Source organism: Coturnix japonica, chromosome 28 (genome assembly GCF_054131305.1).
Source record: "Coturnix japonica strain WE chromosome 28, WE-NBRP24, whole genome shotgun sequence".
Taxonomy (NCBI): domain Eukaryota; kingdom Metazoa; phylum Chordata; class Aves; order Galliformes; family Phasianidae; genus Coturnix; species Coturnix japonica.
In genome coordinates, this window is record NC_140690.1 from 2899899 (window position 1) to 2915606 (window position 15708).

Genomic DNA, 15708 nt, shown 5'->3' on the forward strand with positions numbered 1-15708 from the left:
CATAGGGACCCCGCTGAGACCCATGAAAGACCCCATAGAGGCACCTAGGGACCACATTGAAACCCATAGGTACCCATAGGAATACATTTGGGTCCAGAGATACCCATAAGAGACCCCACAGAGGCACATAGCAACCCATAGGGGAGACGTTGGGACACATAGTGACTCATTAGTGACCCAAAGGGAGTCACTGGGACCCATATGGATACATAGAGATCCATAGGGGGACATTGGGACACATAGGGACCCCATAGAGAGACACAGAGACACATAGGGACCCATTTAGAGGCATAGTAACCCCATAGAGACCTATAGGGACAGCTAGAGACCCATAGGGAAACACTGGGACCCATAGGGGCTGTATGGGAGATTGGTAATCACAGCCTGAACCTCTGATTAATCAGCTGAGGCAAGTGTGGGGTCAGCTGCGGGAGCACAGGTGAGAGTAATGGAGCTGTGCTCCCGGGAAAGCTGGAGCTCTTCTGGAGGTGAACAGCTCTGGAGGAAGGTGCTTTCAAATGTCCACAAAGTGATGTTGATTGTCACACGGTAGCACCCATCACTTGCCTCCTCCATAAATAAGTTACAGTCTTGTTGGTGAACCTGAAGACAAAAGGTCAGCGCGCTGGGACAAACAGCCACACACCAGTATCACAGAGTCACAGAATGACCCAGGTTGGAAGGGACCTCATGGATCATGAAGAACAAACCCCCCTGCCTGGCAGGGCCACCAAACATACACCTTTACTAGATCAGGTTGCCCAGGGCCCTGTCCAACCTGGCCCTGAACACCCCCAAGGACGGGGCATCCACAACCTCCCTGGGCAGCCCGTTCCAGGGCCTAACCACTCTCCTAGTAAACAACTTTCCCCCTAACATCCAACCTAAATCTTCCCTCTTTCAACTTAAATCAGTTTCCCCTTGTCCTGCTATTACCAGCCCCCTCCTCATCCTATGTGGAACACCAGTGCCAGCAGTGCGGCCGCCATTTTAGAACCCTTTCCACGTCACCTTGGTCACTGCTGCCGCGCGCAACGCACTCGCCTCTGACAGCTGTGGCAGTTAGCAGCCATGTCGGCAGCTAAGAGGGCTAGGGTAGAAGTTTTCCCTGTTTCAGGCAGGAGGATGGAGCTGGGGGCCCTAGGAGTGAGAAGGAGGAGGGGGCCCGCCATGACCACCAGGCAGAGGATGGGTAAGAGAGCCATATTCCATCATGCCTGGACCAGCCCCGTGACCACCACCCATGTGGAGCCTATGGAGGTGGATCCACCTCCAGATGAGCGAATGGAGGTGGATCCACCTGCAGAGGAGCCCATGGAGGTGGATCCACCTGCAGAGGAGCCCATGGAGGTGGATCTGCCCGCGGCATAGCTGGCCTGGCACCACACCACCGTGCCAGGCCCCGCGCTGGCATGGTCACAGCTCCACCGTGGCTGGTCCAGGCGCTGAGCTCCTTACCCGCTGCACGGCCCCCGCCCCCTGCATTAGCTGGGTGGCATTTTTGTAACATCTGTTCCTCCTTTGGGCCTATTCTGCAGCCACATTCTGTGGGCCCCCAGTCCCATCTTTACCCTGTTTGTTCCAGTCCCTGTTTCTATAGTTGGTTTTTGGGTTTAGTTTAGTTTTAGAGTTAGGTGTAGGTTGTTGTTAGTGTTTTTGAGTTAGGCATAGGTTATTGTTTGTGTTTTTGAGTTAGGCATTGCTTATTGTTCATTTTTTAGTGTTAGGAGTAGGTTAGGAGTAGGTTTAGTGTTAGTAGTTGGTGTTTTCCTGTTAGGAGTTTGTTCCTCTTCATTCTTTAGTGTTAGGAGTAGATTGTTGTTCCCATAGTAGAGTTAGGCATAGGTTACTGTTGGTACTGTAGGGTTAGGCGTGGGTTCCTACCAGCAGCTGGCAGCAAACAGCGCTCGCTCGGTAAGCACACGTCTGCTTTCTCCCCCGGAGCCGTGAGTGCGACTGCCATGAGAGCAGAGGTCTGATGCCATCTGCGAGGGATGGGATTTGCATCCGGTGGCTTTTCCGTTGCAGAATGTCCAGCAGCAGAGCGTGAGAGGCCGTGAAATGAAGCTGGGCCTCAGGAGAGCCGTCTGGAGCTGCGTCACGAGCTTCCTGCATGGCCAGCGCAAGGTAGGTGTGCCTTACTGTAAGCGTGCGCTGAAGCAGTGTTGGTTAAGCACGGCTCACTCCTCTGTCTGCAACAGATGGGCTTTCTGCACGCTTTATTGCTGTGGCCGGCGTTGAACAGCACAGCAGCAGCGAGGCCTCGAACATGTCCACAACCAGGTACGTGAATTTGAGTAAATTTAGCTGTGTGAATGATGTTATTGTTCATATTAGTAAGGCAGTATTCACATGTGTGTGATGGAGCTCAGGGATAGGTTTATTCTTGCCTGGTAAATTTTCCCTTCTTTGACACCCACCCATCCTCTTGCTTCTCTTCCCCTCACCTGTAAGTGCAGCAATACTGAAGGCTGAGGGCTCTTCTCCGAGGCAGGCGCTAAAGGGCAATTGAAATGCAAGTTTGTTGTCCCTCTTTGTTCTTGGGTCGGTAGCCCAAGGTGACCAAGCTTCAGAGCACTTCTCTAAGTCAGCCTGGAAATGTTTCTAGCAGGAAGTAACTCCATCACAGTGCCTGAGAGTAATAATAGTAATAGTAATAGTCTCGTGCGGGTTGGAAGGGACCTTAGAGATCATCGAGTCGAACCCCCGGGATTCCAGCCTCTGTGCTACAGGGTGGCACTTCTACCACTTGCACCACAGGGGGATTCGAACACCCGGGCCCCGGTGTTGCAATGCAGCATTCCTACCACCTGCGCCACGGGGGCACACAAAAAGATGCCTCTTTTTCCCCCCTCACAGCAGGCAGCCTCCGTGAGAGCAGTAGAGCAGCAGGCTGTCTGTGCTATGGCTGCTGAACTGCATTTCTGGCCACCTGAGATCCCTGAGCCCATGCTAATGAAGAACATGCTGCGCCACAGACTCTTCTACGGAGCCGTTTTGCAGCTTCTCTGTGCTGGCCATCATGCTGCCAGTTTCCAAGTTCCCAAAGGCAGTAAGTGGTGCTCTCATGGGATAGGAGAAAGGCACGGGCAACTGGGTGGGAGGGAACCATCTGTAACTGTTGCCAGCAGCCTGGAGGTGCCAGCTCAGTCTTATCCTGTGGCTACTGCTGCTCCCTATGAGCTGCCAGGCACAGGGTCCTCCCGCCCGTGCAGGGACCGCCTTGCAGGAAAGGGCTTTAGGCTCTGGTTTGTGTGGGATTTGGGGAACGAGACAGGGGTGGAGTTTCTTGTGTGCCCGACTGTCAGGAAGGCGGTTCCCAGTTCTGGCAGCCCAACGTGCCCAGCAGGGTGACTTGAGCTCCCAAAGCGAGCCGCCAACCAGTTGTTAGCTGAGAAGGTTCCCTGAGCGTTTCCGAATTGATTCTTGTAGGACTTGGAGAGTTTGGGGACTGAGACTTGGGAGAGAGTGAAGAAAGCTGAGGCAAGGCAAGCGCTGCTCAGCTGAGGAAGAAAGCCGAGAAGGAAAGCAGAAAGCAACGATGATGGCCTGAGCAAGAAGCTACAAAGGACAGCAGAACCACCTGCAGCGCTTCCTCGGAGGTGGCACCAAAAGCTGCTGACTGAACAGTCCAGTTTACCGGCACAGCCGTGCTTTCCCTGTCATGGACGGTGGAGATGATGGAAGTGAACTGGACAGGAAGGACTTGTGCTGCGTTAGAAGCAAAGAGGGCTTCACCTGTGCAGGACTTGGTGTATGGCAAGAGCTGGAGACGCTGCGTTCCTTCAGGGTGTGTCTCTTGAGGTCCAGGCCTAGTGTAGGGTTAGGTTGAAATAGGGCTGGCTGGGACTGGAGAGGGAGGAGGTGACGTAGCCCTGGGGTTTGGCTTCTCCTTGGGTCTGACTGGAGGCTGAGTGACTGATTGCTAAGCGGCAATCCTGGGCACTGGGGCTTCATTTTGGGGTGTGGGCGGGGTAATAAATACAAGCCAAATCTTGTACGCAATAAAATTGAAGCGAACTTTCTAAACCTGGTGCTGCCTCTTTCAGTAGCTGGTCAGAACGTCCCTCGCTCGGGCTGGCAATCACAGGGCGATGAAGCGGTCGGCTTCACGTCTCTCCCTTGACATGGTGCAGGTTTTCCCCCGTTTCCTTGTTGGTCTTCCCAACCTGTGGCCTTTCAGCCAACCCGTAAGTGCTGGTGACAGGCTGTGAGCATCTCCTTGCTCTCTGAGGACTGACAGAAAGAAACCAGAGGAGGGGAAGCAGCCCGGCAGGAAGAAGGGTGTCCCGTGCTCAGCCCGTTGAGTTGGCCTCTCTTCCCTGAGGGTTCTTTCAGCTTCTGATGCACCGTGTGCTGCTGTTTGCCCTGGGAAGCCCAGCTGCACGCTGGCAGCCGTGGCCTGTGCATCATCCTCCCCTTGAGGCCCAAGGAGTTGTTTGTTTTTATGTATTCAGTATTGGTGTGGCATTTTGTTGTTTTGTTCAGCTTTGAGATCAAGGGGTAATTTAACACCGTTGGAAGTAATTGGGGTTCAGGAGTAGCACATGCAGAATTTTGATCACGCAGCAAGTTGTGATTTCTACTGTGTTGAAGAACTGGCACACACATATACGCCTGCAGCCGGAGCTTGATTGACTCTCGTCAATACGGCCTTCCAAAGCCCGGCCCTGGGGAGCTGTCCAAAAATTTTCCAACATTTTGTATTACCTAAGTTTATTTTAAACAGCCAAGGAGGAGTAATCTCTTAAAGGCTTTTTTAAAGGCATTGGACTAGGTTTTGATTATCACGTCTCAGGAAGCTTCTGCATTCCACCTAGTGCTAATGGGATAAATCAAGAGCAGATTACACAAGAGATTCAGGCCTTGCTGCCAGTCTTTTATGAATCAGAACTTTGTTTCATGTTGCCAGATATTCTGGTTTCCTTTTCAGGAGATTCCTTTGCTGTATATTAAGAAGGCCAAGGGCATCCTGGCCTGCATCAGAAACAGTGTTGCCAGCAGGAGCAGAGAGGTGATTGTCCCCCTGTTCTCAGCACTGATGAGGCCGCAGCTCGAGTGCTGTGTTCAGTTTTGGGCCCCTCAGTGCAAGGAAGACATGGAGGCCCCGGAACGCGTTCAGAGGAGGGCAACAAAGCTGGTGAGGGGTCTGGAGCACAGGCCGTATGAGTTGAGGCTGAGGGAGCTGGGATTGTTCAGCCTGGAGAAGAGGAGGCTCAGGGGAGACCTCATTGCTCTCTCTAACTTCCTGAAGGGAGGCTGTAGTGAGATCCGGATGTAGTGTGTAGGTCAGATCTATGAGGCAGGAGCTGCTGTGGGGCAGATGTGGGTCAGATCTATGGGGCAGGAGCTGTTGTGGGGATGATGAGGGTCAGATCTATGAGGCAAGAGCTGCTGTGGGTCAGATCTAAGGGGCAGGAGCTGCTGTGGGGCACATGTGGGTCAGATCTATAAGGCAGGAGCTGCTGTGGGGCACATGTGGGTCAGATCTATGAGGCAGGAGTTGCTGTGGGGCACATATGGGTCAGATCTATGGGACATAAGCTGCTGTGGGGCTGCTGTGGGTCATATCTATGGGGCTGGAGCTGCTGTGGGGATGATGTGGCTCAGATCTATGAGGCAGGAGCTGCTATGGGGCAGATGTGGGTGACACATATTGAACAGGAGCTGCTGTGGGGCTTATGTGGATCAGATCTATAGGGCAGGAGCTTCTGTGGGGCAGATGTGGGTCAGATCTATGAAGCAGCAGCTGCTGTGGGGCACATGTATGTCAGATTTATGGGGCAGGATCTGCTGTGGAGATGATTTGGGTGAGATCTCTGGGGCAGGAGCTGCAGGGGGGCTTATGTGGGTCAGATCTATGGGGCAGGAGCTGCTGTGAGGCTGATGAGGGTCACATCTATGGGCCAGGAATTGCTGTGGGGTAGATATGGCTCATATCAATGGAGCAGGAGATGCTGTGGGGCAGATCTATGGGGCAGAAGCTGCTGTCGGGTATATTTGAGTCAGATGTATGGGGCAGGAGGTGCTATGGGGAGATGTGAATCTGATCTATGGGGCAGGAGCTGCTGTGGGACAGATCTATGGGACAGGAGCTGATGTGGGGCTGCTATGGGTCAGATCTATGGGGAAGGAGCTGCTGTGGGGCAGATGTGGGTCAGATCTATGGGGCAGGAGCGGCTGTGCGTCAGATCTATAGGACAGGAGCTGCTGTGGGGCTGATGTGCATCAGATCTATGGGGCAGGAGCTGCTGTGGGGCAGATCTATGGGACTGGAGCTGCTGTGGGGCACAAGTGAGTCAGATCAATGGGGCAGGAGCTGCTGTGGGGCTGATGTGGGTCAGATCTATGGGGCAGGAGCTGCTGTGGGTCTGAAGTGGGTCAGATCTATGGGGCAGGAGCTACTGTGGGGTAGATGTGGGTCTGATCTATGGGGCAGGAGCTGCTGTGTGGCTGATGTGGGTCAGATCTATGGGGCAGGAGCTGCTGTGGCGCTGATGTGTGTCAGATCTATGGTTCAGGAGCTGCTGTGGGGCAGATGTGGGTCAGATCTATGGGTCAGGAGCTGCTGTGGGGCAGATTTGGTTCAGATCTATGGGGCAGGAGCTGCTGTGGAGATGATTTGGTTCAGAACTGCTATGTGACAGATGTGGGTGAGAGATTTTGAACAGGAGCTGCTGTGGGGCTTAAGTGGATCAGATCTATAGGGCAGGAGCTCATGTGGGGCAGATGTGGGTCAGATCTATGGAAAGGAGCTACTGTGGGTCTGATGAGGGTCAGATCTATGGGGCAGGAGCTGCTGTGGTGCTGATGTGGTTAAGATCTATGAGATAGGAGCTGCTGTGGGGCAGATGTGGGTCAGATCTATTGGGCAGGAGCTGTTGTGGGGCACATGGGTATCAGATCTTTGGGGCAGGAGCTGTTGTGGGGCACATGTCGGTAGATCTATGTGGCAGGAGCTGCTGTGGGGCAGATGTGGGTCAAATCTATGGGGTAGGTGCTGCTGTGGAGCTGATGTTGGTCAGATCTATGGGGCAGGAGCTGCTGTGAATCAGATCTATGGGGCAGGATCTGCTGTGGGTCATATGTGGGTCAGATCTATGAGTTAGGAGCTGCTGTGGGTCAGATCTATGGGGCAGGAGCTGCTAAGGGGCACATGTGGGTCAGATCTATGAGGCAGGGGCTGAGGTGGGTCAGATCTACGGAACAGGTGCTGCTGTGGTGCTTATGTGGGTCAGATCTATAGGGAAGGAGCTGCTGTGGGGCAGGTGTGGGTCATATCTATGGGGCAGGAGCTGCTGTGGGGCTGGTGTGGGTGAGATCAATGGGGCAGGAGCTGCTGCGGGGCTGATGTGGGTCAGATCTATGGGGCAGGAGCTGGTGTGGGGCTGATTTGGGTCAGATCTATGGGGCAGGAGCTGCTGTGGGGTAGTTGTGGGTCAGATCTATGGGGCAGGATCTGCTCTGGGGCACATGTGAGTGAGATCTATGGGGCAGGAGCTGCTGTGGGGTAGATGTTGGTCAGATCTATGGGGCAGGAGTAGCTGTGGGGCATATGTGAGTCAGATGTATGGGGCAGGAGCTGCTGTAGTGCAGATGTGGGTCAGAACTATGGGGCAGGAGCTGCTGTGGGGTAGTTGTGGGTCAGATCTATCGGGCAGTATCTGCTCTGGGGCACATGTGAGTGAGATCTATGGGGCAGGAGCTGCTGTAGTGCAGATGTGGGTCAGATCTATGGGGCAGGAGCTCCTGTGGGGCACATGTATATCAGATCTTTGGGGCAGGAGCAGTTGTGGGGATGATGTGTGTCAGATCTACGGAACAGGTGCTGCTGTGGGTTTATGTGGGTCAGATCTATAGGGAAGGAGCTGCTGTGGAGCTGATGTTGGTCAGATCTGTGGGACAGGAGCTGCTGTGGGGCCTATGTGGGTCAGATCTGTGGGACAGGAGCTGCTGTGTGGCTCATGTGGTTGAGATCTATGGGGCAGGAGCTGCTGTGGGGTAGATGTGGGTCAGATCTATGGGACTGGAGCTGCTGTGGGTCTGATGGGGGCTAGATCTATGGGGCAGGAGCTGCTGTGGGGGTGATGTGTGTCAGATCTATGGGTCAGGAGATGCTATGGCGCTGATGTTGGTAAGATATATGGGGCAGGAGCTGCTGTGGGGTAGATGTGGGTCTGATCTATGGGGCAGGAGCTGTTGTGGGTCCGATGTGGGTCAGATCTATGGGGCGGGAGCTGTTCTGGGGCAGATGTGGGTCAGATCTATGTGGCAGGAGCAGCTGTCGGTCAGATCTATGGGGTTGGAGCTCCTAAGGGGCAGATGTGGGTCGGATCTATGGGGCAGGAGATGCTGTGGGGCTGATGTGGGTCAGATCTATGGGGCAGGAGCTGTTGTGTGGCTGATGAGGGTCAGATCTATTGGGCAGGAGCTGCTGTGGGGCAGTCGTTGGTCAGATCTATGGGAGAGGTGCTGCTGTCGTGCTGATGTGGGTCAGATCAATTTGGCAGGAGCTGCTGTGTGTCAGATGTGGGTCAGATCTATGGGGCAGGAACAGCTGTGGTGCTGATATGGGTCAGATCTATGGGGCTGGAGCTGCTGTGGGGCAGATCTGTGGGACAGGAGCTGCTCTGGGGTAGATGTGGGTCGGATCTATGGGGCTGGAGCTGCTGTGGTGCTGATATGGGTCAGATCTATGGGGCTGGAGCTGCTGTGTGGCTGATGGGGATTAGATCACAGAATCACAGAATCGCAGAATCACAGAATGACCCAGGTTGGAAGGGACCTCATGGATCATGAAGAACAAACCCCCCTGCCTGGCAGGGCCACCAAACATACACCTTTACTAGATCAGGTTGCCCAGGGCCCTGTCCAACCTGGCCCTGAACACCCCCAAGGACGGGGCATCCACAACCTCCCTGGGCAGCCCGTTCCAGGGCCTAACCACTCTCCTAGTAAACAACTTTCCCCCTAACATCCAACCTAAATCTTCCCTCTTTCAACATAAATCAGTTTCCCCTAGTCCTGCTATTATCAGCCCTTTCCAAGGGTTTACTCCCCTCCTGGCAGTAAGTTCCCTTCAGGTACTGAAAGGCTGCAATGAGGTCACCCCGCAACCTTCTCTTCTCCAGGCTGAACAAACCCAACTCCCTCAGCCTGTCCTCATAGGGGAGGTGCTCCAGCCCCCTGATCATCTTCGTGACCCTCCTCTGGGCCCCTTCCAACAGCTCCATGTCTTTTTTGTACTGAGGGCTCCACACCTGGACACGGTACAACAGATGGGGCCTCACAAGAGCAGAGTAGAGAGGGACGATCACCTCCCTATCCCTGCTGACCACCCCTCTCCTGATGGAGCCCAGGATCCCATTTGCTTTCCGGGCTGCCAGAGCGCACTGCTGGCTCATGTTAAGTTTCTCATCCATCAGGACCCCCAGGTCCTTCTCTGCCGAGCTGCTCTCAAGGACCACTCCTCCCAGCCTGTACAGGTGCCTGGGGTTCTTCCAACCTAAGTGCAAAACCTTGCACTTTGCCGTGTTGAACCTCATTAGGTTCACTCAGGCCCACCTTTCAAGCCTGTCAAGGTCCCTCTGAATGGCATTCCTTCAACTGCACCACTCAGCTTAGTGTCATCATGCACACACACCCATGTGGACAAATTCTGTATAATCATCTCCTCACTCTGGTGATCAAATCTCCCCGAAGAAGGATCCTGCAGCTCCACCATGGCACCTTCTAACTGAGGAAGAGGACCTTTGGTGAAGAAAAGAGCACTTGGGCAGTATGAGTCTCCAAGCACATGTGCTTCGTGTCTCCAGGCTGCTGCTGAGCCCCAAAGGTGCTGTAAATCCATATAACTACCTTTACTTTTGCAGTATGACTGAATTAGACACAGAAATATGGATAAAAGAGGCATTAAAATCAGAGCAGTTGGCCTTCAAGGCACACAGCTTTCAAAATGGCTTGGAGAGCAGAGCAAACTCTTTGCAAGTAACTATTACCACACAGTTCCATTTGGCTAAGTCAAAACATGTGCATTCTATTCGAGTATGATGATCTTTACATGCAGTTTATAACTGTAAAAAGGTATGTTTCAACTTGGGGAGAGGGGAGCTGTGGTGAGAGCCATGGTTTGGAATCCTTCAGGGCCAGCATGCTTATCTGTGAGTCTGAGGGAGACGCCTCCAGGCCAAAGCAGGTGCTACAGAGAGAAAGGTTTGACACAAATGGTTTTATTTGACTGCTAGAGACAAATGAGTAGGAAGAAGCTATGATTTCTTTGCTGACTGCTGGTAAATCAGAACTGCAGACTGTAGGAGAGCTTAAAGGAGCAGTAGTAGGAGTGTGAATGAATGCTCTCTGTTCTGCACTAGGATGGATGTGTGACCAGCATGACATACCAATCTTCCACTCCCAAATCATGCTTTCCTGGAGGGCCTTCAAAACACTCTCACTGAGCCAAAAAAGACACTTTCTGGGCAGGGAAGGTCCCCAGAATGCCCATAGCCCCACCTGAGCACCTGACACTGGCACTCTGTGCCTGCCTCACTGAGCCTCTTTGTATTTTCACCTCTGCCCAGCATCATGTAGAAGGGCTGCCAAGGGCTGTGTGCCTGCGTGCTCCCCTTGTGACAGCATTGTGTTGTAGGTGCCAACAAAGGGAAAGCACGGACAGTGCAAAGTAGCTGATAATTGCATTAAATGGGACTGTTTTGGCAGCACTTTGATTGTGTGCTGGACATACTTACACGGATCTTCATTAATTTAGGGGCTGAAGAGAGGCTGCAGCTCATTGCACAACATTCAGAGGTTCCCTCCCACATGCAAACGCATCTTTTGAAAAGCCAAGCCTTGATCTCGTTTGAGGTACCTTAGAAAATGTAACTGCAGTGGATCTGCTGAAGCTGAATTATTTGTGGAGAGAACATATTACATGTCTTCCCTTAGATCTAGTCACTACTTATCTCACATGTGCTGTTGTATTAGACAGAAAAAGCACAAAATGGTGTACTTCCTCTTGTTCCAAAGGAAGTGACAGTCGTTATTCTTTCCAGCAAATGTAATTGCATCAATTGTTTCTCACACAATACTCACAATTAAGGTTTCCAAAAGAACAGCTAAACTATAAAGCAGAGGGGAGCTGTTATTCACAGGTGTTGGATTAGATCTAATTTATGAGTGTAGCAGAAGCTACTTAGATGCGGGTGCTTAAAGCACATTCCTTCCTCCTATATTCTGAAAGAATACTTAGACCACTCAAGGATATTTCAATACCCTGAGCTTTTCCTGGAAATGCTTGAATATGGCGTAGGCAAACGAGAGATAAAGGAGAATCTTATAGCACAGGCAGATGACTAATGATGGTGCAAGCCATAAAAAAACACAGGACTGCTAACAAGGGAATGGAGATCAGCTGAGTAACCAAAAGAACAGGGTTTCAAATATTCATTTTTACACAAATGCAATTGTGATAGAGTAGGTGCATTATTCCGAGGGAAGGCAGAAAGTGAGATAGAGTAAAAGCTCTGCACTGTGCTGGTCACAGCACATTCAGCATTTTGCAAGCAGCTCCCAGCTGCATAGAATTGAGCAACACACCCATGAGCAGCCCACAGCACTGGAGGTGCTGCTGCCCTGCTGTCACCTACAGGTTGTGCTTAAAAGTACTACTATATCATAGTATCATAGTCTTGTGCGGGTTGGAAGGGACCTTAGAGATCATCGAGTCCAACCCCCGGGATTCGAGCCTCTGTGTAGCAGAGCGGCACTTCTATGTGAATACTTATGCTGCAGCTCTCTCCAGCTCCTCCAGATCTGAGCAAGACTGGATCAAAGAAGGGTAAGGTGCCATGTTTTTTGAGGCAGCAAGGTTTTTTATTCATAGGGGAAAAGAGGTGTAGTCCAACATGAACATGTGCCTCTAAAATCGTTGTCAGTCTTCAAGGGAGGGAGCTGGAATTTCATCTGATTAATTTTTCCCCACTCTCAGTTCTCAGGAGGGTCACCGGCTGAGGAACTGGCAAAACTCTTTTCCCATTTTGTTTTCAACCTTTACCTTTTGTCAGCTCACTCTGCATCTTCTAGATCCCAGCCACCCCCAGTTTCCAAACACACCACCTTCTCACCCATCCTCTGCTCATACATGAGGTACCGCCAGCTGATGTTTATTCAGCTCAGAGAACAGCAGCGTATCTAACGGTCTTTAGTTATTAACACAAAAATCTTACCATGTGCTCACACCAAGACAATCTGGTACCATCACCCTTTCAGGTCATGCAGCAAAGCACTTGTTTGACTGCTTTTGAAAGATTCTTTTTCTTGCACTATCCCCTCAATACTCTTCATGTTATCTAGATGAGAACAAGCCACATCTGCTTACATCTCCTTCCAGATGTAACAGCCCTGGCAATCCTAAGGCATACTTCCTGATTGCACTGCTGCAACCAGCATTACACATACAGTATTGCATAATGTAGCCAAGTGTGGGAACAACCACACAGCCACAGGCAAGCTGTCACCTCAAAAGGAAAGTTCGTTCATGTTTTTCATGGCGCTGGGACTGCAGAGTGCATAAGTGAATTCAACATTCTCTGTATTATTACCAGAATTCAACAGGGATGGAACCTTTACAGCACAAATAATTTTGTTTGAGCACAGGCTTTGAAGACTATAAACTATTTGACCATTGCACGAGTTAGAAAATAAATTCTAAGTCTTGAAATATTCTCTACATACTTAGGAGTAAAATGCCCTACATTTTGAGCAGTTCTCTTGGCAACACTGTGAGGTTGCTACCTCTGGCTTTGCACGTGCTCTTGAACCAGGAGGAGGATCTGTGCTCTTGTCCCCTTAGAGAGCATTTGTGCTTTTTCTCATGAGTTTCCATTCTTTCCATGCTAAAGAGGGAAGGTGATGTGCCTGTAAACATGTTGTAGTTTAAACCTTCTGGTGCTGCACGCAGGTGCTGTGGGAGGGATTACCTTGTTTGTGGCAGTCTGGGCTGGGGGTGTGTTTGTGTGAAGATCTGCAAGGTGATATTTGCTCCTCCCAGACTTCTTATGGGACATGCACGCATGCAAGCAAATATGTAAAAGAAAACCCACTTCAGGTGTGTTGCATTGCTCCAAAGGAGTGTAAGAAAGGAAAACACCAGTTACATAATAGAAGTATTCTCAAGAAGGAATTGTTTAATCACAAACACCTTTCAGTCTTAATAAAACTAAATTAGATCTTCTCTAACAGATCAGCATTTTATCCACAGTTGTTATACACACAAAAAAAGAGAAAAAAGTAGATTATCGTTTTAAAATGTAGCATTGCTATTATAAAAGAAAGGCTGGATGTTCTGCTGGTACAGCTTCTCCCTCACAGTTTAGCATTAAACTGTGTCAGCATCTTCTCTAGCTTCAATGCTAGTGCCATGTTACCTTTAATCCTTAATTTTCCTGACATGAAGGCCATGGTTGGCTTTAGTTTACCTAAAAAGAAGACACAGAATCATCAGGAAAAGGAAAGGAACTGGAGATTGCGATATCATATAGTAGTTACTTTGCTACCAAGTTCTACTGTAAAAGCATCAGAAAAGAGGTTCAACAGATTGACTGGATGCTTTCTGAAGCTACGCTCTGAAAAGTTCAATAGCTACTGAACAAAGCAGTAGATATTTTTATTATAAAATCATGGACTCACAGAGTGACTTACGTTGGAAGGGAATTTAAAGGCCATGCACTTCCAGCTACAGCTCATCCAATTCCAAGACCACAAAGAGAGGTGAGCCTGTCAGCTCATCCATCAGCAAGATGTTTCCTGCCACCAGTAGCTGCCTCAGTTCTGCCAAACCCGTTTGTTACTCACCAGTGAACATCTTCACAAAGTCGCCACTCGACATGCTCATCACAACATCAGCTGCTGCAGGAGGCTTCCCAAACCCAGCACTCCCACTGCTGGTTTTCAGGTCAAGGTACCAAGTGCCTCCTTCATCACCTGAGTGGAACAGGGAGAACCTGTGGCAGCACCACAAGGACTGATGTGCCCTGCCCTTTGCTACCCCCGCCTGCTTTTCTCTCCCATCTTCGTGCTAGACGTGCTGGAGGTGCTGTGCCAGAAGCTGCCCCGCGCTCTCTGTGCAGACAAGGTCAGCCCCAGCAGATGCCCCACAGTGCCACAGTGTCAGGGGACAAGGCAGTGGCTGCTGGTGGAGCTGGAGGCAGCAGGGGTTTGGAACAGAACTACCATGCTGACCCTGTGCAGCACGGCCAGCGGGGTGACACAGCAGAAATGAAACACCAGGAAAACACACCACAGTCCCCAAAAGAGCAGCACATGCTGCTGATGCAGAAAGCATCTCCCTGTGACAACAGCAGCAGGGTAAATCCCACATGTGCTGAAGTTGGCTCTGAAAGGCAGCATCTTATAGAGCACACCCAAAGATGTCCCTGTTCCTAGACCAGTTATAAAAGACAAGTATTTACATGTGAAAATACAGACTGACTCTTGCTAGAAAAGTGAGCATTTGAGAATTTTACAAGTGATGGTCTTACCTGACAATTCAAACTGAAAGACGCCCTGCGTGGATTTCACTATTTCTTTATTGAGTTCTCCCTGAATAACTCTGAATGTTTCTGCAACAGGCCCCGCTGAAGCTGATTCTTTATTAAGCTTGGCTCCACCTGATGCCTGTGAAGCACCTAAAAGAAACAGATGGATTCTCTGTAAAATGCTGGAACGCTCTATCTCACTTATCTTTCTAAGAATATATATGTTTTCAGCAGTTCTTCTGCAAAAGCTTCTAAGGTGTGAATCAATTCACTACTTTAATCAGCAACTTTCTACACTGCAGTGAATGTGCTCATTTAACATTAAGAAAGAGCATTTGCAATTTATAAGGCATGTAATGCTTAGCAGCCCCTAAAAGCCATGCAGAAGGTCAGTGTATCAGGAAATAATTATTCTACTCAGTGAATTGCTACTGTGTTGGAGATCTGGGCAGTTGGCAGTATCAGTTCCTGGCAGAAAAGTCTAAGTGCGCACTCACAAATAGTATTTTCAAGGGAACTGGGCTCTTTTCAAACTTAGCCTCTTTCTTTCCTATATTTGTTTTGGCACTCCTATAAAACATATCCAGTATTCCTATTTGCCCTCCAATAGAAACATCACTATTCTGAAAAAGTGAACCTGATGCTTTTGTAAAAAAACAACTTCTCTATTTCATCTTGTAGACATTCACATCATGTACGACTGTGAGAACTTCATGTAGGAATAGAAGCTTCTCAAGTTCTCACACTGCAAGAAAGATGTAACACTCCTGCAAAATATGCTGATTGCTTGTGATTTTTTTACAGCAATATTTACTCATAATCTTCATACCACTTAACTCTGGTGGTAAAAAGCAAAAAGGTTGTTCAAAACAAGGTGCTGATTATGAACTGTGAAAGTTGCAGACACTAAAGTCACTTCCATAAATCAAACAGCCCAAATACAAGAGATTTTGCCACATAGCTTGAATGTAGTCCAAAAGTAACTTGAAATAGAGGAGGAATTCATTATCATCACAAATAATCGACATGTACATGCAGAGGTTGCCCTTCCACGGCCTTCTGATTATGTGGCTGTCATGTCAGTTTCAGCATCCAAGAAGAAGTCAGGCATCAGGGGGTGACCTAAAGGGGAGTTGAACAATAACAGTAAGCCCAAGTAAGGGTGAACAGCACA

General features: G+C 50.1%; 1 long non-coding RNA gene across 1 annotated transcript; it reads right to left on the minus strand.

The window, feature by feature from the left end:
- Window positions 1-13164: 13164 nt before the first annotated feature.
- Window positions 13165-15434, minus strand: LOC146756052 (uncharacterized). Its single transcript, XR_014937677.1, has 2 exons — window positions 14538-15434; window positions 13165-13980 (listed from the first exon to the last, which is right to left on the minus strand). It is a non-coding gene; the product is annotated as an uncharacterized LOC146756052 (long non-coding RNA).
- Window positions 15435-15708: the final 274 nt, after the last annotated feature.